Source organism: Schistocerca gregaria, chromosome 8 (genome assembly GCF_023897955.1).
Source record: "Schistocerca gregaria isolate iqSchGreg1 chromosome 8, iqSchGreg1.2, whole genome shotgun sequence".
NCBI lineage: Eukaryota > Metazoa > Arthropoda > Insecta > Orthoptera > Acrididae > Schistocerca > Schistocerca gregaria.
The window spans coordinates 315,272,989-315,295,816 of record NC_064927.1 but is presented as its reverse complement, the minus strand read 5'-3'; positions in this window follow the sequence as shown (position 1 = coordinate 315,295,816).

Sequence of the window (22,828 nt, the reverse complement as noted above, 5' to 3'; positions counted from 1 at the left end):
GACTCCACCTATAATGAAATGATCGAATCTGCCGGTAAATAAGGGCACAATCTCTTCCGAATAATATCTTTCACTCGCTCGTCTGTTGTCTGTACCGGCAGGTGCATAAACATTGAGAATGCGAATACCATTAACAGTTATCGCCAGTCCTCGTGCCGAAGGTAGATAAGCCAGGTCGCGAACCGGAATCCCGTCCCGGACCAATATCGCCGTTCCACTGTCGTTGTTCGAGTGCGGCAAGGTGTAGGAGATGTATCCATGTACTCCCTGGAACTCAGGAATGTAAATTTCCTGCACCATCAGTATATCCACATTCGCCGCGTATATCATGTCCCTAAACAACTGCAGTTTCACGGGCGATCTAATGGTATTTTCATTCACTGTCCCTGTTCTGTATGCCTGGGGTCGAGTAGCTGTCATCTCCACATGATGTTAAAATGACAAAGTTTCACCGTATCGACAGTCCCTTTGCACATCCGCAGAGGGTCGCCAGACGGACGTGTCCCTGCGGCATTAGGTGTCTTGAGATGCGGACGGATGCGAGTCCCCACCTGCTCATACCAACTGATATTATTGGGGTGCTCCAAATTTTCCTGTGCGGCATTGATGTGTGAAATCTGTTGTCCTTTCGCAGCTTTAGACTCCGCCACTGAGCGGATGCGTCGTCTGAACGACACGGCATCTTTTCATTGTCCGAATTCATATGTTTATGTACGATGGCACATGTTTCGTAAGGCCAATTCGCACCTGTCGGACACCATTGAGCACTGCATGCGTGCTTAAACTTGCCCAACGTTCGGCTGTATGACTAATAACTCTGCCATACGGCTGGAGTGATTCAGTGACCAATGATTCGGATACCTCGAAAGGCACCTCGAGGACTCGAATCTTACGCACGCCCAGGCCCGAATGAGCGACTAAAACTTCGCCAATATCATTATCGGAGTGTCGGAACTCGAATCCTCGTTTGGCGGCTTCAATGATCCTGTCACATGCTGCGTCGTCAATCATCTTTACGTAAAGAGTGCTGCTCACGATTGATAAATGAATTAAAATAACCTCGGGGAAATTAAGATGCAATTCGTCCCTCAAGAAACGTTCGATTTCGAAATCCTTCGGTCTTGCATACTCCTTACAGAACGTGAACTGTATCGTGGTTTTGCGGAAATTGTGTGCCATTGCGTTCGATTCAAACAGTAGCACACGCGAGTGACGACGGTGTAAACACCGCTTCTTCCGCGAAAGTTCGCAGCCGGGACGTAAACAAGTCCGAGCTGCTCTGCGGCTAAAGGCAGACTAGACCACAGGCGTCAACAGCCTACGGTTTCTCTATCATGGGCCAAGACTTTCTCCAGGAAGTGCCGCAGTCTACAGTGTTGCCATATTGTGCATAAAACCAGACTTAAAGAATTAGTCAGTTGGTCAGTTTGTTTGTCCCACGTCGCGATCGGCGCGGACTTTAGCCTCTGCAGCGACAGGCCGCCGGTCGAGTTTTATGTCAAACTGTGTACGTTGGAGCACAAGATTGCACGGAAGTGGAATTATGGACCTGCGGCAAACCCGGAAAAGAACAGAACCGAAGCATTTTAGGAGCAGTTGAAAATCAGGTGAAAGGATATGATGAGGACTTCCTAAGAACCGGCGATGTGAGGAATCTGTGCAAAACATTGACAAGAAGATGGCATGACATGCGTTGCGACATCAAGGAATAACTTCCATTGTACTAGAGGGAGCTACAAGGAATGTTAAGAAAGGTAGGAAGACACGCTTGCTCAGCAAGGATGACAGGATACAAATTCCGGAATATCTCAGCAGTTAGCATAAAATATTCGATGATGAAGACGAAGATGTAGAGAAAAAAAAAATGGAAAAAATTCAAAGGTATCGTTCAGTACGCCCTAGACAAGTGTGGTCCGAGTAAAGTTTTAAGGGATGGGAAATGTCCGCCATGGTCTTAGAAAAGCGCTATGTAAACAAAGATCACTTCATTTCAGATTTAAGAGAAGTAAAAATCTAGTTGACAAACAAAAGCTGAACGAAGCGAAAATGAGCGTTAGGAGAGCAGTGAGAGAAACGTTCAATGGTTTTGAAAGTAAGACGTTATCGCCGACCTGAGTAAAAACCGTAAGAGATTTTGGTCGTATGTAAGATCAATATGTGGGTCAAAATCATCTATTCATTCCCCCAGCGACCACACTGGGACAGAACGGAAGATAACAGAGAGAAGCCCGAAGTACTGAATTCGGTCTTCCGAAGTTGTTTCACCATGGAAGATCATAACACTGTTCCTCCTCTGAATCTTCGTACGAATATCGAAAAGGCAGATACTAAGGTAAATGATCGCGGAATTGAAAAGCAGCTACAATCGCTTAGTTGTGGAAAGGCTTTCGGGCCAGACGAGATACCTATAAGATTCTATAAAGGTTATGCGAAAGAACTTGCTCCCCTTCTAGGAGTAAATTATCTTAGACCATTGAGCAACGAAAGGTACCTAATGACAGGAAAGAAGCGCATGTCATTCCCGTTTCTAAGAAAGGCCGTAAGACAGATACACACAATTATAGACCTATATCGTTGACGTCATCTGTTGTAGAATTATGGAACATGTTTTATGCTCAAGAATGGAAACTGAACAGCTCCTCCATAAAAATCAACATGGATTCCGCAAGCAGAGATCCTGCGAAACTCAGCTTGCTCTGTTCCTTTATGAGATCCACGGCGCAGTGAAAAACGGCGCTCAGGATAATGCCGTGTTCCTTGACTTCAGTAAGGCATTTGACACCGTCCCGCACTGCTGTTTAATGAAAACAATACGAGGTTACTCATTATCGGAGCAGACCTGACGTTGAATTCAAGACTTTCTTGAAGAGAGAACTCAGCACGTCGCTCTTAACGAAACTAAATCGACAGATGTAAAGGTAATATCCAGAGTACCACAGGGAAGTGTGATAGGACCGTTGCTGTTTGCAATATGTATAAATGATCTAGTAAAATGCGCCAGTTGCTCTTTAAGGCTATTCGCAGATGATGCATTTGTCTATATCAAAGTAGCAACGCCAGAAGATAGTACGAATTTGCAGAACGACCTGCAGAGATTGATGAATGGTGCAGACTCTGGTAGTTGACCCTACATAGGAAAAGAAATCCACTACTGTACAGCTACACTATTGATGACAAACTGCTGGAGGCAGCGTCTGCCGTAAAATATGTAGGCGTAACTATCCATAACGACCTTTAGTGGAATGACCATATACAAAAGATAGTGGGAAAAGTAGACGTCAGACTCAGATTCATCGGAAGAATCTTAAGGAAATGTAGCTCTTCCACGAAAGAACTGGCTTATAAGGCGCTTGTTCGTCCGATTCTTGAGTATTGTACATCTGTCTGGAATCCCTATCAGGTAGGACTCGTAGAGAAGATAGAGAAGTTCCAACGAAGAGTGCCGCGGTTCCTCACGGGATCGTTTAGCCGGCGACAGGGCGTTACGGACAAGTTAAACAAGCTCCACTGGCAGACGTTGCAAGAGAGGCGTTGTGCATCACGGAGAGATTTACTGCTGAAATTTCAGTACAGCACTTTTCAGGAGGAGTCGGACAACATATTACTTCCCCCCACATACATCTCGCGTATTGACCACAAGGAGAAAATTCGAGAAATTAGAGCCAATACAGAGGCTTAACGACAATCTTTCTTCCCACGCAATATTCGCGAGTGGATCGGGGTTGGATGGAAAAGATAGTGGTACCGAAAGTACCCTCCGCCACACACCATTACGTGGCTTGCGAAGTGTGATGTAGATGTAAACGTAGATGCAAAAGCTGTGGGGGAAGAAAGGCACTGAAAGATAGCCAACAAATAACTGAGTCAGCTGACTGCAAGCGCTGATCTAAGATGAAGAGGAATTCGTAGTGGGCCGCTTCAAAACAGTCAGAAGTTGATGACTAAAGAAAAGAAAAAAGATGCCGCCTTTACACGTGAACTGAGTATAATGCTTTCGCTTTGTTTCGCGGATTGCCCCAATCTCCTGCAGCATCCGCGCCCGGAATGTACTGCACAAAAGTGGAGGCTAGCCGATTGTAGGGAAGTATGAAGTGAGACGTCTCCTTCAGCAGCAAGACGGCCCTGTGATGGGCGGCAGACTGTCAGCACACCAATCACTGTCTCCCGGCGCCGCCTTTTATGTCTCCCTGCTGTGACGTAGCGGGCCCTCGGTTCGGCTGCCGCTACCCGGATGCCGCAGCCGGCCGAATGAGCGCCCATCCGTCAGCCATTCGTCCCGCCTAAACAACGCTCTAGCGGCCACTCTCACCAGCCGCGACAATATCTTCATAGCAGACCACTTTATGAGCTTCCTTAATAGCTTTGATACATCATCATACATTGCAGTGGCAGGAAAATATGGTCGCGCAGTATTTCAAAGCAGGTCCGAGTCGTGGCAGAGGACCAATTTTTCGTCACCATGTCTTGGTCGGCCAGCCATACGTATGTTGTCACTGTGTTGACTCCAACTGAAGGAAGTACAAATCAGACACCGATCCTTGTAACCGAGCGGTTCTAGGCGCTTCACTACGGAACCGCGGTGCTGCTACAGTCGCAGGTTTGAATACTGCCTCAGGCATGGATGTGTGTGATGTCCTTAGGTTAGTTAGTTCTAAGTTTACGGCACTCGTCGGCGCCCGGTAGCTGAATGGTCAGCGTGGCGGATTGTCAATCCTCTGGGCCCGGGGCCCTCAAGGGGAAGACGGCAAAAAACAAAATTGAACACAAACTCCCGGAATACAACTGCAAACTAATATGGGGAAACGTCTCGGAAAACGTGTTGCCTAAACATGCGAAGAAGACGTGGTACAAAATAGTTAACAGAACGGTACCAACCAACCAAAGACTGGCGGAGATAAAACTCGTCGCAAGTGACAAGTGCGACGTATGTGCCATGACTGACATCCTCGAGCACCGATTCACCTGCGGGAATGCCACTAACATACGGGAAGCGTGCCAGCAGGTGGTGGCCCACATCAACAGAACGGCGCCGGGAAGCTTCACAGTGGAAGCAATCACCGCCCCAGACTGCAACCCATTTCCACGACCCCGAGCGGCTGGCGGCTCTCTGGATCCTCGCCATGACGGCACACGCCATCGTAGCGAGGAGGCAGACCGACCAGCTGGCCTTCGTGATGGACCTCTGGGAGGAGAACAAGACGGCCCAGCTGCACAGACGCCACCGCGAGGACTTCAGAAACCTCCTGCAGATTCCACTGCAGACAGCGATCGCCAGAGTCCTCCCCAGCCTGTGAACCTCAGCACCGCACCAGCCACGTCACCACACTCACCACAAGAAGAACGTGTGCAGTGACAGTGAACAAGTGCAACACAAAAGATAAAGTGCTTTCTCCTCTCGCCTCAAATAGTGAAGTATAGTAGCTTAAAGTGTTTCTTCTTAGTGAAATCAGTGATGCAAAGTAGTTCTAACAAAACATTTGCCATGTTCGCAGCCAAATCTGTGTCAAAAGTATGCCCAGCAGTAGTAACAGTTTTTCTTTTCATAATTTGTACTATATTGTCTAGGATACAATCATTACTTACTGGAAAGTGCCGACTACACATAATTTTTTTTTGGAATGATTTCCTTTACTATGTGCCATATAAAATTTATATTGTTTACTCACACTTTCCTCTCTGCTTCTCTTATATAATATGATATAATTTTCCTTTCTTCTTCAATTTATGTATAACCTGTAGTATATGTAAAAAAGTTCTCTTCCACTTTTGCTCCATCTGATGTTTCCCTCATACTAACAGTGAAAACTAGAGGAAGAGATCAAACCAGAATGCAGAATGTGCCTGTGGCATCACAAGTGCATGCCATTCAGAAATTTGAACTCAAAATCAATGCGTCGATGCTAATTGTAAATTATTATGCCTGTCCTGCAATGGTTTACCCAAAAAAAGAGGACAAATGGCCATGTAATATGGTTCAAGGAACAACAATAAGAGAAAATAAAAAGAAAAGAATATACAAATGAAAACCTATAAAATGACAGTAATGTTAACCAACAATAGCAATATAATAGGTTTATAGAATGAATTTTTTGAAAAATGTATCGTTGTATAAATTTTTAAATAAATATATTGTTGTTGTTGTTGTGGTCTTCAGTGCTGAGACTGGTTTGATGCAGCTCTCCGTGCTACTCTATCCTGTGCAAGCTTCTTCATCTCACAGTACCTACTGCAACCTACATCCTTCTGAATCTGCTTAGTGTATTCATCTCTTGGTCTCCCTCTACGATTTTGACCCTCCACACTGCCCTCCAATACTAAATTGGTGATCCCTTGATGCCTTAGAACATGTCCTACCAACCGATACCTTCTTCTGATCAAGTTGTGTCACAAACTTCTCTTCTCCCCAATCCTATTCAGTAATTCCTCATTAGTTATGTGATCTACCCATCTAATCTTCAGCATTATTCTGTAGCACCACATTTCGAAAGCTTCTATTCTCTTCTTGTCCAAACTATTTATCGTCCATGTTTCACTTCCATACATGGCTACACTCCATACAAATACTTTCAAAAATGTCTTCTTGACACTTAAATCTATACTCGATGTTAACAAATTTCTCTTCTTCAGAAACGCTTTCCTTGCCATTGCCAGTCTACATTTTATATCCTCTCTACTTCGACCATCATCAGTTATTTTGCTCCCCAAATAGCAAAACACCTTTACTACTTTAAGTGTCTCATTTCCTAATCTAATTCCCTCAGCATCACCCGACTTAATTCGACTACATTCCATTATCCTCGTTTTGCTTTTGTTGATGTTCACCTTGTATCCTCCTTTCAAGACACTGTCCATTCCATTCAACTGCTCTTCCAAGTCCTTTGCTGTCTCTGACAGAATTACAATGTCATCGGCGAACCTCAAAGTTTTTATTTCTTCTCCATGGACATTAACACCTACTCCGAAATTCTGTTTTGTTTCCTTTACTGCTTGCTCAATATACAGATTGAATAACATCGGGGATAGGCTACAACCCTGTCTCACTCCCTTCCCAACCACTGCTTCCCTTTCATGTTCCTCGACTCTTATAAGTGCCACCTGGTTTCTGTACAAATTGTAAATAGCCTTTCGCTCCCTGTATTTTACCCCTGCCGCCTTTAGAATTTGAAAGAGAGTATTCCAGTCAACATTGTCAAAAGCTTTCTCTAAGTCTACAAATGCTAGAAACGTAGGTTTGCCTTTCCTTAATCTTTTTTCTAAGATAAGGCATAAGGTCAGTATTGCCTCACGTGTTCCAGTGTTTCTACGGAATCCAAACTGATCCTCCCCGAGGTCGGCTTCTACTAGTTTTTCCATTCGTCTGTAAAGAATTCGTGTTAGTATTTTGCAGCTGTGGCTTATTAAACTGATGGTTCGTAATTTTCACATCTGTCAACACCTGCTTTCTTTGGGATTGGAATTATTATATTGTTCTTTAAGTCTGAGGGTATTTCGCCTGTTTCATACATCTTTTCTCACCAGATGGTAGAGTTTTGTCAGGACTGGCTCTCCCAAGGCCGTCAGTAGTTCTAATGGAATGCTGTCTACTCCGGGGGCCTTGTTTCGACTCACGTCTTTCAGTGCTCTGTCAAATTCTTCACGCTGTATCGTATCTCCCATTTCATCTTCATCTACATCCTCTTCCATTTCCATAATATTGTCCTCAAGTACATCGCCCTTGTATAGACCCTCTATATACTCCTTCCACATTTCTGCTTTCCCTTCTTTGCTTAGAACTGGGTTTCCATCTGAGCTCTTGATGTTCATGCAAGTGGTTCTATTTTCTCCAAAGGTCTCTTTAATTTTCCTGTAGGCAGTATCTATCTTACCCCTTGTGAGATAAGCCTCTACATCCTTACATTTGTCCTCTAGCCATCCCTGCTTAGCTATTTTGCATTTCGTGTCGATCTCATTTTTGAGACGTTTGTATTCCTTTTTGCCTGCCTCATTTACTGCATTTTTATATTTTCTCCTTTCATCAATTAAATTCAATATTCCTTCTGTTACCCAAGGATTTCTACTAGCCCTCGTCTTTTTACCTACTTGTTCGTCTGCTGCCTTCACTACTTCATCCCTCAAAGCTACCCATTCTTCTTGTACTGTATTTCTTTCCCCCATTCCTGTCAATTGTTCCCTTACGCTCTCCCTGAAACTCTGTACAACCTCTGGTGTAGTCAGCTTATCCAGGTCCCATTTCCTTAAATTCCCATCTTTTTGCAGTTTCTTCAATTTTAATCTACAGGTCATAACCAACAGATTGTGGTCAGAGTCTACATCAGCCCCTGGAAATGTCTTACAATTTAAAACCTGGTTGCTAAATGTCTGTCTTACCATTATATAATCTATCTGATACCTTTTAGTATCTCCAGGGTTCTTCCATGTATACAACCTTCTTTCATGATTCTTAAACCAAGTGTTAGCTATGATTAAGTTGTGCTCTGTGCAAAATTCTACCAGGCGGCTTCCTCTTACATTTCTTAGCCCCAATCTACATCCACCTACTACGTTTCCTTCTCTCGCTTTTCCTACACTCAAATTCCAGTCACCCATGACTATTAAATTTTCATGTCCCTTCACTATCTGAATAATTTCTTTTATTTCATCATACATTTCTTCAATTTCTTCGTCATCTGCAGAGCTAGTTGGCATATAAACTTGTACTACTGCAGTAGGTGTGGGCTTCGTATCTATCTTGGCCACAATAATGCGTTCACTTTGCTGTTTGTAGTAGCTTACCCGCATTCCTATTTTCCTATTCATTATTAAACCTACTCCTGCATTACCTCTATTTGATTTTGTGTTTATAACCCTGTAGTCACCTGACCAGAAGTCTTGTTCCTCCTGCCACCGAACTTCACTAATTCCCACTATGTCTAACTTTAACCTATCCATTTCCCTTATTAAATTTTCTAACCTACCTGCCCGATTAATGGATCTGACATCCCACGCTCTGATCTGTAGAACGCCAGTTTTCTTTCTCCTGATAATATATATGGTTGCAAAAAAAGGGTCGGTTCTCGGCTGTGTCGGGCAATTTCCTCCGCCCAGGGACTGGGTGTTGTGGTGTCCTCATCATCATCCTATCATCCTCATCGACCGCAGGTCGCTGAAGTGGCGTCACATTGAAAGACCGGCACCCGGCGAACGGCCCGCCCGACGCCGGGCCCTAGCCATACCATTAAATAAGTAGTTTAGCGGACTGATGACCTTAGATGTTAAGTACCATAGTACTTAGAGCCATCTCAACAATTTTTTGTAACAAATCGAACTATTTTGTTACAGAGACTTTTTTCAGGTCTCAAATATCTATGATGTCTATTGCAGACTGAAGAGTAATTAAAATTTGTACTAAGGCCGATATTCGAACCCGTGTCTCCTGCTCACTAGGCAGGTACAGAGATGCACTGACCACTACACCACGGTGCGCTGGCCCAATGGCTTTGCATAACTGCACGGACTTCCCTAGCACACCTAACTCCTCATTCCAAATTCCCCTTCGCGCCTCAGCCCACTTGGTATTCTCCCTAAACTGGAACAGCATTGGTGAGGCATGAACAGGAATTTGGATTGAGGAGGGAGGCATATTAGGGTAGTCGGTGCAGTTGTGCAAAGACACTGTGCGAAGGTGGCGTCGCGGTTAATGCAATCACCCAGCGAACAGGGGAGTCCTGGCTTGAGACCCGGCCTTGGTACAAATTTTCATTCGTCGCCTCAGTCTGCATATAGACATCGTAGATGTTTGAGACTTGATACGGTCTCTGTAAAATATTCAACAAAACACCTATGCCTGGGTTTCAGGCAGGATCCCCTTTTCTTTCGATGCTGAGGTGCTACTCCAGTACAGTTGGAGAGTCTCTGTAATGCTGTTTAGAGTTTAGGGGAAATACCAAGTAGGCTGAGGCGTGAATGGAAATCTGGATTAAGGAGGGAGATGTGATAGGGTACTGCATATAGTTGCGCAAAGCCACTGTGCCAGGGTGGAGTGGTGTAGCAGCTAGCACATCTGCCTAGTGAGCGGGAAACGCTGGTTCGAGTCCCAGCCTTGGTACAAATTTTCACTCGTCGCTTCAGTCTGCATGTAGACGTCATAGGAGTAAGTACACTATTTCAGTATGTGATTTAAACAACAGAATGGTTGTAGACTTTTGGTACATGACAGCAGCATTCGACAAAACAACGAAATGTGTTTAACGGCATTGAGTTATCGTGGGTTGGACGAAAGCTTGAAGCTATTGTGGCCACAACATTGCTGAAAAGTGAATGTTCGTTGTATTTATTCAACTGACTGATTACCTGAGTCAACTTGTATCGCTTTTTTTAAAGCAATTTGTTTTACGGAGTAACAGACGGAACGTCATCGAGTGAAACAGAAGTAAAAACCGGCGTTACCCAAGGAAGTGTTATAGGCCCTCTATTGTTTCTGATCTATATTAACGACATTGTTTGCATATGATGCTGTCATTTAAAGTCTTTTAAACTCATCAGATGATCAAAACCACTTGCAAAATGATTTAGATAAGACATCTGTATGGAACGAAAAGTGGCAGTTGTCCCTGAATAAGGAAAAGTGTGAAGTTATACACATCAGTACTAAAAGAAATCAGCTAAATTTCGATTACGCAATACGTCACGCAGATCTGAAGGCTGTAAATTCAACTAAATACTTAGGGACTACAATTGCAAATAACCTAAATTGGAACGATCACATAGATAATGTTGTGGGTAGAACAAACTAAAGACTGCGATTCATTGGCAGAACACTTAGAACGTGCAACAGGTCTACTAAAGAGACTGCTTACATCGCGCGTGTCCGCCATATTCTGGAGTATTGCTGTGCGATGTGGGATCCTCATCAGGTGGGACTGACCAATGACATCGAAAAAGTACAAAGAAGGGCAGCTCGTTTTGTATTAACGTGAAATAGAGGAGATAGTGTCACAGACATGATACGTGAATTGGAGTGGTTCATTAAAACCAAGGCGGTTTTCGTTGCGACAGGATCTTGTCACGAAATTTCAATCACCAGTTTTCTCCTCCGATTGCGAATACATTCTGTTGGCACCCACCTACATAGGGAGAAATGATCATCACGATAAAATAAGAGAAATCAGGGCTCGCACAGATAAATTTAAGTGCTCGTTTTTCCCTTGTGCCGTTCGAGAGTGGAACGGTAGAGAGACAGCTTGAAGGTGGTTCATTGAACCCTCTGCCAGGCACTTGTGAATACCAGAATAGTAAAGTAGATGTAGATGTAGATGAAAAGGGTGACTCTAAAATTCTGTTTTGAGCGACCCCAAAATCCTTGATTGCTTCAGGGAGGCCAGGAGAAAGTTCATGGTTCAGTGTTCGTTTGGTTACGTTCATTTTCCTCTGTAATAAAAACATAATTTACTGTGGCTGAATGATTTGGTGCACGTTTTCAAGCGGACGCCACTTGGTCGACTTGCGGGTTCCTAACCTACCCCATTTATCCAACAGGAGAAACACGACCTATAGCTTAACGAGGAATGCGAACCATGTGTCATTTCTGAGGTTGAAAGGTAAAGGCTAAATTAAAGGGGTGAACTGAAAAGTCCGTGGTCCGACTGAGATTCGATGACACAAACTCTTGGTTTCCATACATGCTCTTTACTGATACGCAACGAGGACCGAGTCATTTCTTAGTTATGAATTCGGCAAAACTCTCTGTGGAATGAAGCTCTGACGTGGTCCGTGAGTACTGCATTAGTTACACACTACTTTCGTAAAACACACGTCCCATCCTAGTCCATAATACTTTTAAATTACCACAGATGATCGACTTTCTTACTGTTCCCTGTCTTATTTTTGTTAATATTTTTTGTATTCATTACCTTGATCGTCGCAGTTCTGGCGAAGAGCCCTTTCTCTGAGAGTGACATCAGTGGTAGCACATGCTTCAGACGTGTGTCAGCACAACACTCAAAATCTATAGGCACGGCTGAATTGATCATTTATTGATCTGTTAAAAACAAGTCTCTGTTGAAGTTTCCACTGAATCTGTCGCAACTCTAGCCAAGGCTCTTCTTCTGTTTGGGGTCAGTCGGTATCCGAAACTATCGTACCCTCACCCGCCTTTACAGATTAGTAGGAAGATGCGAACGAGGCGTCGTGAACGAAGTCACGTTAATGACTGCCAGTTTACGCTAACTTTTGTGAAAATTACACCATGAAGGGAGTTACAAATTGTAATATCCACGCCTGTATTTAATTCAAAATAATATTCACGACAGCATTGTATGTCGAATGTAACTGAACTTTGACCGTATTCTCGTGATACGGATAAAAGGGACTTCATCGTTAATATAGTAATAAATAATTATTGTCAACGACATAATTTAATATTTTCTAAAAAATTATATCTCAGACAATACCCATGTAAAAAGATAATGAAAATCTCAATCTTTCTTTATCTATGATTTTTGTAGAAAAAAATCTCTTCTTCTTGTTTGAAGACAGGTCAGTAAAATATGTGAGTGCAGGCTTTCTCGCCTTATTTCATATATGAAGTCTTCACGGGTTGTCAGCTGAGTAGCGTCGTCGTCTCGTAGCAACGTTTCCATGGAATCTTCAGGCGAAGGTGATGGAGACGCGTTCCATCGAAACGTTGCTACCAGACGACGACGCTACTCGGCTGACAACCCGTGAAGACTTCATATATAGGTCAGTAAAAAAAACTAAAGTATTGTTATGTTGTTAACTGATATTTGAAAATAGAGATTATGTGTTGTTGAAGTGAATTTTCTTTGTTTGGGGTTTTATTTCATTGTAATTCTCGTCCAATATAAATGTTAAGTTTTCGGCTCAGCTACCAAAGAGAGCAGCCAGTAGCGCTATTGAGCTATAGAGCAGTTAATTGGTAAATAGTGAATATTAATGTGTCAAAAACCATTGAAAATTATTTTCGATTGTTAATGCATATAGTGAAGGTGAGAAAAGATTTAATATCTATTATTAATTACAAGTAAAATACAGCTTGATGCAGAATCGACAGGTGATCGCCTTATGTTAGCCGCCATCTTGGTGAAATATTGCACCGGCAGTTTTAAATTGATTTTCTATATAGACTTAAAGGTTGTTTGTTATAATTGCAATAACAATTGTGCACTAGTGGCCGAGGACCCCCTCTGGGGTAATAAATTCCAGTTACACTGTGAACATATCGAACATCTATGAATGCAAACACCATCTTACGTGATATAAATTCTTATCAGTTGTTGTATTATACCTGGTAATTCGTAACTAGTTTTATGAAATATTTCGACAGGAAAATACGTTAGTGTTGTGTACGTGTGGTATTGTGTGACAAAACTGTTCATTTTGCTTAAAGAAAAGTGCTGCCACCTCGAGATAACAGTAGCGTTAAATCTGGTAAAAGTTCTGCAACTAGCAAACAGTCTTTTAAACAACAGTACTGAAATTACTAAAAGTCATTACTCTTGTTTAGTTCAGATTACTTATCATACATGTAGCTAGGTCGAGCTTTTAAAGCTTTGCTAAAACTAAGAACCCTTCATTCCTTGGCGATAAAAATTTGATCAATTCTTTGAGGTTAGCAGTCTCACGGAATATTGTACCTAGCCTAGACAAAATCGTTTCCCCGAAGAAGAGAAACGTGTAAAATGTTAATTATCTTCTTTAACAATGTTGACTGTAAGAATTAAAGAGCTTTATAACCTTAATTATATTTTAATAAGTTTTCAAATTATTACGTACAAAACAGAAAAATAAGGATCCGATTTCTAAACTCTGAAAAGGGATACAAAAAACTGTAGCATGAAGTATAACAAAAAATACTTGCTCGTAATTACTAACAGTAATTCTAAAATAGAATATTTTGTTTACGTTAGATCTGACCGGGGAACAGTCCAGGACAGAGCAGTGCTGTTCGCTCTCACACTCGTTCCGCAGCTCTCTCCCGCTCTCTCTCTCTCTCTCTCTCTCTCTCTCTCTCTCTCTCTCTCTCTCTCTCTCTCTCTCTCACTCTTATGCCGACACTAGCGACACACGGTCGCGGACGGGGCGTAAACTACAATGCCGCCGGGCACAATTCTTGGATGAGCCTGATCTAGACTCTGAAGGGCACTGAGGGAGCGAGAGCAGATCACACAGCGAGTGTGCTGGTGGTTGCAGTTTTAATGACCTGTAGTGCAGGAGGCAGTCCGGTGGATACAAACTGGGACTACGAGCACAGTGTTTGGAAAGCGGCCTGTTTGAACCCCACGCGTGACGGTTGCTGTGGAATGAGCTCTGGCCTACGGGCGGAGCGAGCCCACGCAGCTCTCTGCGAGTGTCATTGCTCGCACGGTCGTTACTGGCACTGCCGATGTCAGATTATCGCGCCGGTGACGCTGCTATGACGCGCGCGTGGTGCCAGCGCGGGCGGCGAAACGCCTGCTAATTGACACACGGCGCCCCCCGACTGTAGGCGCGCGTGCGTGTCTGGTCGGTGCGTCGGCTGCTCATAGCAATCAGTGTGCTCGCTTCTGGGAAGCGCCGCTAATGACCGCCGCGGCCATCTCTGGCTCACGGCGACCTGCTGGCCGCGACCCGCGACCCGCCGCCGGGGCTCGCTTGTTTGTACGCGCTGCTGCCGTCTGCCCGAGCAACGTTAATTATTACCCGAGGCCCCTCGGCCCGGTCAGTTTCAGCGGCGTCCGGCAGCCTGGATAGCCTAACGGTAGCCACTAATGAAGCGTAGCCTGTGCAGATGCGCTCTCACAGCTGCTGGCTGCCAATCTCGGCCCCGAGGTTGTGGCACTTACGTGCCCTCCTAATAAGGCAATCGCAAAGTGGGACGAACCTGCACTCTGCAACGAGTGCTCTCTGTGAACAATGTCGCTAATGAATACAGCTACAAGGAGCTGTCGAAAAGCAAACGTCGTTTGCTCATTATACAGCATGTTTACAAATGAAGCATCGGGTTTGCACGTCCTACAGCTACAGATGTACACTAAAACTGTGTGCCTGACCGAGACTCGATCTCAGGACCTTTGAATTTCACGTACAAGTGCTCTACCACTGAGCTACCCAAGCACGACTCACGACCCGTCCTTCCAAGTACCTTCCAGAACCTCAAACATTCTCTTCTTCAATGTCTCGCAGTAGTCCGTGCTTCAAGAGAAGGCTATTCAGCCTTTTGACAGATTGTTATACACTACTGAGCATTAAAATTGCTACACCACTCGAAATTTAACCGACAGGAAGAAGATGCTGTGATATCAAAATGATTAGCCTTTCAGAGCATTCACATAAGGTTTGCGCCGGCCGGAGTGGCCAAGCGATTCTAGGCGCTACAGTCTGGAACCGCAAGACCGCTACGGTCGCAGGTTCGAATCCTGCATCGGGCATGGATATGTGTGATGTCCTTAGGTTGGTTAGGTTTAAGTAGTTCTAAGTTCTAGGGGACTTATGACCTCAGCAGTAGAGTCCCATAGTACTCAGAGCCATTTGAGCCATATGGTTTGCGCCGCTGGCGACACCTACAACGTGCTGCCATGAGGAAAGTTGCCAACCGATTTATCATACATAAACAGCAGTTGACCGGCGTTGTCTGGTGAAACGATGTTCTGATGCCTCGTGAAAGCAGGAGAAATGCGTAACATCACGTTTCCGACTTTGACAGAGGTCGAATTGTAGCCTATCGCGATTGCGGTTAATCGTATGGCGACATTGCTGCTCGCGTTGGTCGAGATCCAATGAATGTTAGCAGAATATGGAATCGGTGGGTTCAGGAGGGTAAAACGGAATGCCGTGCTGGATCCCAACGGCCTCGTATGACTAGCAGTCGATATGACAGGCATCTTACCCTCATGGCTGTAACGGATCGTGCAGCCCCGTCTCGATCCCTGAGTCAACAGATGGGGGCGTTTGCTAGACAACAACCTTTTGCACGAACAGTTCCACGACGTTTGCAGCAGCATGGACTGTCAGATAGGAGACTATGGCTGTGGTTACCCTTGACGCTGCATCACAAACAGGTGCGTCTGCGATGATTTTCTCTACGACGAACCTGGATGCACGAATGGCAAAACGTCGTTTTTTCGGGTGAATCCAGGTTCTGTTTCCAGCATCACTATGGTCGCATCCGTGTTTGGCGACATCGCGGTGAACACACATTGGAAGCGTGTAGCCGGCCCTGGTGGCCGAGCGGTTCTGGCGCCTCAGTCTGGAACCGCGCGACCTCTACGGTCGCAGGCTCGAATCCTGCCTCGGGCATGGATGTATGTGATGTCCTTAGGTTAGTTAGGTTTAAGTAGTTCTAAGTTCTAGGGGACTGATGTTAAATCCCATAGTGCTCAGAGCCATTTGAACCATTTTTTTTTTTTGGAAACGTGTATTCGTCATCGCCATACTGGAGCATTACCCGGTGTGATAGTATGGGGTGCCATTGGTTACTCGTCTCGGTCACCTCTTGTTCGCATTGACGGCACTTTGAACAGCGGACGTCACATTTCAGATGTGTTACGCCCCATGGCTCTACCCTTCATTCGATCCCTGCGAAGCCCTACATTTCAGCAGGGTAATGCAAGACCGCATGTTGCAGGTTCTGTACGGGTCTTTCTGGATACAGAAAATGTTCGACTGCTGCCCTGGCCAGCACATTCTCGAAGTCTCTCAGCAATTGAAAACGTGTGGTCAAGGTGGCAGAGCAACTGGCTCCTCACAATACGCCGGTCACTACTCTTGATGAACTGTGGTATCGTGTTGAAGCTGCATAGTCAGCTGTACCTGTACACGCCATGCAAGCTCTGTTTGACTCAATGCCCAGGCGTATCAAGGCCGCTATTACGGCCAGAGGTGGTTGTTCTGGGTACTGGTTTCTCATGATCTATCCTCCCAAATTGCATGAAAATGTAATCACATGTCAGTTCTAGTAGAATATATTTGTCCAATGAATACCAGTTTTTCATCTGCATTTCTTCCTGCTGTAGCAATTTTAATGGCCAGTAGTGTATTAATGTGACTGAACAGTGTATATTTGTAGAATGAGATTTTCACTTTGCAGCGGAGTGTGGGCTGATATGAAACTTCCTGGCAGACTAAAACTGCACTGTGAGGACGGGTCGTGACTCGTGCTTGGGTAGCTCAGTGGTGTTTTGACGTGGGTAGCGACTTATTGTGAGGCGTCGGGTAGCTCTTTAAACGTACGTAAGTCACAAGTTATGTTCATTGGCACTGGACTCCCTGTGGAGTGTGTTACACCTCTCACCACCGTTGATACCATTCGATGTTTGGGAATAGACTTTTCATCTGATCTCAGGCGTTCAGCCGCCTTCAACTGCCGACGCCTCCTTTTAATGATCAGAGCAGGTCTTATGGACCATCGCCTTCGATCCCTAGATATTCTCCAACGAGCTCGCTATGTCAATATCTATATCGCATCCCGAGTTCCCCATGTAGCACAAGTTCTACCTTTCCTGCTTACTGTGGCACGTCGTATGTTGGCAGCGATGGCATCTTTCGTCAGCTCTGGGCTGTTGTTCAAAGTTAACTATGCAACCCTTACTCTTCCCCGTGAACGAGGTGGGATAGGTCTGTTTCACGTGCCGGATAGAGCTCGCGCCCTATTTGTCAGCTCCCAGATGACGGTATGGACACGATGCCCAACGAGCCTCACTGGTCTCCTCCTGTCGGCATATACGCCGGTCTCACTGTCAGCCTCAGTGATGATCTCGGACGTTCCGGGACAGTTCCATTATATACGATACTTCTTTCTTGAACTCAGTTATCTACGCCTCATCTTACCAAGACAGCTTTTACTCAAGACAAAAGTTCCCCCAGGTTGACTGGCGTCATGTATGGCGCGCGGTTTTCGCCCGTTACCTTGACACGAATGTTCAATCTGTCTGGTACCTAACTGTCAATGGTAAGCAAATCAATCAATCTCGCCTTCATCGTATCCACCTCGCCCAATCACCTCTCTGTTCCACGTGTGGCGTGCCAGACAATGATGAACATCGGTTTGTTTGCGGGCTGGCGGCGGAGGTTTGGCACTTGATTCGTCTTATTGTCGCTTTTCTAACGCGGGACATTCCGGATCGGATTACTCCCCTTTCATTATTATTCCCGGATCGTGAATATTTTCCTCGGACAAAGATCAATGCTGTGAATTGGATTCGCGGACATGCCATTCACTACCTATTTGGACAAACTGTAGACTCTGTACTCGATTTTTGGACATGCCTCAATGACCGTCATTATGTCGTTGTCCGTCACCCAAAATACAGACAATTTTTCTCGAACTTCCTTGGGAGTGCTTTCCACGACCCGCCTCGCAGCTGGAATGTGTTAAGCCAAGAGAGAAGAACGTTTCCTGTTTGAACCAATGAACATTTCTGAACAATTGAACAGGACACATCAATTTCGAGAAGACGTGACTCAACATATTACCAGCGGGGCGCAGAAGGCCTCTGATCAATTACACAACAAAACTAAACAAAAACAAAAAAATAATAATACCATAACAACAATAAAAATAAAATTCAGAAAAAGGAAGATTTTGTTTTGTTTGTAAGGATAGCCCTAACCTTGATTTCCTATATTTGCCCTGGTATATAGGCAGCTCTCTGGGGTAGGTTTAGTCAGGAGCCAACGCCTGAAGCGGACGAGATTTTTTTTTGTTATAGCATGAAAAGTGGCGGTGGCACTTGGTTCTTTTTTTTAGTTCCAAAACAATAAAAAAATATAAAAAAAGTGGTAGAGCACTTGGCTACGGAAGGCAAAGGTCCCGAGTTCGAGTCTCGGTCCACCACACAGTTTTAATCTTCCAGGAAGTTTCATATCAGCGCACACTCCGCTTCGGCGCTTTTGGATGGCGTCCATTTCACCATGCACTGTATACTTTAACCACGGCGGCAGACGAATACTTCACTGACTTAGCCGTTTGTGAAATGTTTTCATTCCTTTTTGGACTTCAGGTAAATTGCTCAGCTTCCGCTTTACAACAACAACTGCACTATTGTCCGCGTCCCCCAAAACACGATATATACTCCTAGTTCTTCCGCCTGCCGCCTTTGAGTGGTTATCTCACTTTGACGCCGAAAGTAAGCAGTAGTCACATTAATGTGACTGGACCTTGTGTAATGCCCACCCTTGCGTACTAAAAACCAATGAATAGATAGTAATTTAAAGTATTGTTTGCATCGTTGCAGATTTCACAGTGGTTCTCCAGGCAGCAAGGTGACAGCAGTTTGCAAAATGGCGACTAATCGACAGAAAGCATTTTGTGTCTTGCAACTGAGAAGAGTGAATCCGACACTACGGTGCAGTGTGCATTCCGAAGACAGTACAGCATGCAGCCACTAACCCTCCAAACAATTCTCCTCTGAGCAAAGCAAATGACACTTCAAGAACACAGGTTGCCTGTGTAAATGGAAAAGTCCGGACGATGAGGTGTTGCGGTTGAAACAGCAGAGTACGTCAAAGATACGTTCCTTCGTAGCCCAAAGAAATCTACACATTGTGCAATTCTCGATTTGGGCCTTCCACATTGAACTGTGTGGAAGATTCTGCGCAAGCTATAGCGCAAAAAGTATACTGCATACAGCTGCTGCAACGTTTACGGCCAACCAACGGAAGATGACGATTATACACTCCGACTCATCTTCGGTGTTGAGGTGGCATTCTACATAAACGATCAAGTGAATCGTCACAATGTCCGCCTATGGGACACGGGAAATCCCAATGATGCAGTGGAGACTGAAAGATATTCTCCAGAGCTGAATGTCTTCAGAATGTCTTCTGTGCTATTTCACGTAGCAAAGTTTAAGGGCCCTACTCTTTTTCCTTTGAAAACTGTGACCTACACATTGTGCAAGACTGGTTGCTTCCCAAACTGAGAACTGTTATCCCAAACTTCGTAATCCAATAAGACCGAGCTCCACTTCAGTGACGTAGAGTAGTGAGCCACCAGTTGAATGAGGAACTTGGAAACTACATAAAATAAACAGCAGGAAAAGCAAATGCTAGACGAAGTTTGATAGTAGGAATCTTAAAGCACTCTAACTCATCCACAAAAGAAGCAGCTTGAAAGGCACTTGTTCGACCGATTCCCCGGTATTGTTCATCAGTCTGAGACTCTTACCAGGTAGGACTGATAGAAGAGAGAGAGAAGACTAGCGAACAGCGGCACGTTTCGGAACTGATTCTTTTAGTCGGCGAGAGAATGCTACGGAGGTGCTCAAAGAGCTCTAGTGGCAGACGTTTCACTATCAAAAGCCTCGCGGTGTACCCGCCAGGTCTGAGGCCCCTTAGCCACGGTGGCCGAGCGGTTCTACGCGCTTCAGTCCGGAATCGCGCTGCTACTACGGTCGCAGGTTCCAATCCTGCCTCGAGAATGGATGTGTGTGATGTCCTTAGGTTAGTTAGGTTTACGTGGTTCTAAGTCTAGGGGACTGATGACCTCAGATGTTAAGTCACATAGTGCCCAGGGCCATCTGAACCATTTTGAGGCCCCTTGCCACGGTTCGCGCAGCGCTTCCAGTGCAGGTTCGAGTCGTCCCTCGGGCGTCGGTGTGGGTGTTGTCCTTAGAGTAAGTTATTTTAAGTTAGATTAAGTAGTGTGTAAGCCTAGGGACCGATGACCTTAGCAGTTTGGTCCCACAGGAAATAACCACACTAACAAAAGAGGCGTTGTGATTCGCGGACAGGTTTACTATGTATTTCTTGCAAAATATCCTGTTTTTAATTTCCTGCAAATCTGTTTCACTTTTCCATGTAATCGCCGTGCGCGTATAACCATTTTTCGTACCGGTACACTACCTACGAACGTCTCAGCTGACTCCATCTTGAAATGCAACAAATTTCAAAAACAGTCTTAGGTTCCGCGCCATTGTCGAAAAGTTGTCTATCAAACTACTGTTTCAAATGGAAGAGGTAGCTGTCGTAATTGTTCCCAGTGGAAATGTTGAATCTTGCCTTTGGTGCGGACAGCAGTGTGTGGCCGAGTGTCCTCATGAAGGACTATCCGCGGGTAACAGTTTCCCTCGCTGTCGAGTTTGTTTGGCACGCCTCAGTTTCTTGAGTGTTTTACAGTACACTTCACCCCAGCCATGTTCCGTGAAATTAATCGAAAGAACACCTTTTTCGTCCCGTAAGCGATAGCCACTGTTTGTCAGTTCGGTTTTCTGAATTTGAATTTTGGCACTGCATTAACTGTCGTTTCTGATTCTAATTTCGTGTAGGACATCCACGATTCATCGTCCCTAAAAATATGAGAAAATAAATCATTTCCATGTTGTCGATCGAAGTTTAAAAACATTTCTCTGCTTAATTTTTCTTGCTCTTTGTTTTTGTCGGTACGCATTTTTCCAATCACTTTGCGATATCGGGGCTTTTCCGTGACAGTCATCTAAATGTGGGTGCGTTCAACAAGAGAAAAACTTATCAATCACAGCGGCAATGGTCAATCAGAATGCAGTTTTTAGACTACTCGTTGCTCAACTTCATGTCCGGTAACGGGGTTGCCACTACGCGCTTGATAATGCTCTTCCATTTCTTAAGTCTAGTCACCATTTTCTAACCTTTCCCTCATCCATTACTATAGGCGTCCTAAATAAGCACCGCCCCTGAATAACTTGAGCAGTTGTAGATTATTTTGCACACAAAAATTTCATTATAGCACACATTTCCCGGGTGTGGAGAGGAATCTTTTCGAAGCTTCTGCTGTTTGCTTTCACCCACAGACAAACGACTATTGAATCAAGACAGCGACTTCAACAGATGGTCCTGTGTTAGTGCAACTTATTCCTGAGCTGCTAGGATTTGAATGTAAGCAAATGGCCCATTGAAACTTCCTGGCAGATTAAAACTGTGTGCCCTACCGAGACTCTAACTCGGTCTCAGTCAGGCACACAGTTTTAATCTGCCAGGAAGTTTCATATCAGCGCACACTCCACTGCAGAGTGAAAATCTCATTCTGGAAATGGCCCATTCTTATTGAATGCGTCTAGCATTTACTTTCGCAAAAGCTACTACATTTTCAGGAGACTAGTCGAGTTGAGGATTCCTGTTTTATGAAATGTATCCTCCTTAGATTATGCGACCGATATTCACAGGTGTGCTCTCTGTCTCTTGGATTTAATCCGTGACGTCTTGTTACAGAGAGGCCGCGACTGTCATGTGGAATTGGGAACGAATTGTGAACCCATTTTCTGTCTGAAGTGTACTACACTGCAGCGCCAAAGAAACTGGTATAGGCATGCTGTTCAAATAAAGACATAAGTAAACAGGCAGATTACGGCTCTGCGGTCGGCAACACCTGTATAAGACAACAAATGTCTGGCGCAGTTGTTAGATCGGTTACTGCTGCTACAATGACAGGTTATCAAGATGTAAGTGAGTTTCAACATGTTACAGTGGCGCACGAGGGATGGGATTTAGCATCTCCGAGTAAGCGATGGAGTGGGAATTTTCCCGTACCACCATTTCACGAGTGTGCCGTGAATATCAGAAATCCGGTAAAACATCTGATCTCTGAAATCGCTGCGGCCGGAAAAAGACCCTACAAGAACGGGACCAACGACGACTGAAGAGAATCGTTCAACGTGACCCTTCCGCAAATTTCTGCGGATTTCAATACTGTGCTACCAACAAGTGTCAGCGTGCGAGCTATTCAACGAAACATCATCGATATGGGCTTTCGGAGTCGAAGGGCCAATCGTGTACGCTTGATACTGCACGGCACAAAGCTCTACGCTTTGCCTGGGCCCGTCAGCACCGACATTGGACTATTGATGACTGAAAACATGTTGTTTGGTCGGACGAGTCTCGT